Raw genomic sequence first — 2,122 nt, 5'->3', positions numbered from 1 at the left:
GCATAATACCATATAAATATCATAAAAACAAACATAAATATGGTTTTTATTTAATTAGAGAACCAAGATTACAGTTAGAAGATTAAATTACATTAGTGATATTTTGCAGTGATGTATAAGTAGCACATTGCCATTATGACAGGAAACCCCAAAGTTTAACAAAACGCTAGCACACACATTTTGGAAAGCTTTGTGCACATTTATGTATTTGTCAGAAATTGATCTGAGTGATTGCTATAAGGTACAAAAATAGCTATGAATTTATCAGAAAATAATCGAACACAGAACAGAACAATTCAGTTAACAGACTAAACACCAAGAGTTTTAAAGAGCATTAAACAAAGGCAAATACGGAGGATACATGAATGCATATACAGTCTACACATGCACTTGTTTGTGTAGTGTGTGTATTACATGCACTGATGTGTGAAGTCACTGTGATTGCAGATTTAATGCATTTATTAAGGTAAATGGAAGGCAGCGTCGTCTTGGTGCCACAGCGGTTAACGTAAGTGTTTTGGTATTTTGTCAAGGATGAAGCGCTTAAAGGTCAAAGCCCTTGTAATGCCACTTTAATGTGCCTCAGAATGACTTCCTTCACCTCTCCAGCGTCCTCTGTCTCTCACAAACAGACCCATGACTTATACAGAGTGTGCCTGTTTATATAAGTAAGAAGTCAGATTTTGGATTCGTTAACTTCCCTCTGTTGAAATGCATGCACGCATATACGGGTTGTTTTTTTTTTAATAATTGCATGATGCAAATGTTTCAGAGCCATTAGAATTGTGTTTGTCTTCTGTTTGGTGCACTTTTGTTATGTAATCTCCTCCAACACTTTCTGTTTTCATGTGTCCTGCTATTCTTTACTTGCCAACGATTTCACACCTGTCTCTGAGCGGCTCATGCTGACGTCACCGAGTCTGTGTATCACCCAAAGAATAAGTTCAAAGTATTTTAGGGATGGCAAATGAAACATGCAGGACAATGACCACTTATCCCTCCATTCTCATTCCTTCCCCCATTCATTCTCATTTTTCTTACTATTTGTTGCCTTTTTGTTCTTGTTTTTTTTCTTTTTTATCTTAAAATAGCTGCTTGTCATTCACAAATGTGCTAGAAATGTACGGGGTTTAAATGACAGTCCACTGATGAAGCATTCAGGTGTTCTCCAGATTATTTGTTGACTTATAGCGATTCTAATCAAGTAATATCTTGTGATTTGCTGCCCCTATCCTCTCTAAACAAGAATAAAACAAACATTGCAGGAGGTGTTTGACATTTAAGGCTTCCCCCCGCACTACACGTATTTTACGGTAACTGCTCTCCCCACTGCGATATCATATTACTGTGAGTACACCCTGTATGGATCCATATTGTCCTCAGAGAGGTGTACTCATGGAGTGATATCATGGAGTGAGCTTCTATTGGATGATGACACCTCTGATGTGCTTGTTAATAACCTGATACTGGATCTGAAAATGATGGAAACCTGAGACATCAAAGGTGCATCACAGCAGCGTGACACCACAGAGCACCAGAGAATATATGGAGTAAAGGGTGTTAACCCTTTGTAATCCATCACTGACCACTCAGTTCCAATGAACAGGCATCTCCACATCTCAAAAAAATAAAATTACCCAAATATAATCTAATATAATTCCATCTGCAGCCAACAAAGGCAGGGGAAAAACAAAAACACAGCCACTGGCAGGAGCGTGATGGTCCACTCTTTACTGAGCAGCATGGACGGGTAAAAAGATGCAGTGTACAAATGAATTTAATGCACTTCATAGTTCACACTCTGGGTCTGTTACAAATACAAGACTAAAGCTCCATTCAGATAAGATGAATGTTACAAGAATAAATAACTGCAGTTCCTCTCGTCGCCACTTGAGGCTGGCGTGATTCATTCAGCTTGTAATATATGAACCATTATCTGGGCTTAAAAAAAGGCAAGACAACAGTGAACATACAGACATGTAGAAGGAACAGACGGAAGACTGACACTATGCTAAATCTGTGCCATATCATATTGTTGTGACAATACTGTGTTGTGTCATTTTTATGTGATAATAAAAAGTGCCTTATCTTGCTATCATTGCTATAGTAAGGCCATGTACAC

Source organism: Oreochromis niloticus, linkage group LG9 (genome assembly GCF_001858045.2).
Source record: "Oreochromis niloticus isolate F11D_XX linkage group LG9, O_niloticus_UMD_NMBU, whole genome shotgun sequence".
Classification (NCBI taxonomy): domain Eukaryota; kingdom Metazoa; phylum Chordata; class Actinopteri; order Cichliformes; family Cichlidae; genus Oreochromis; species Oreochromis niloticus.
Note: the sequence above shows the minus strand (reverse complement) of the source record.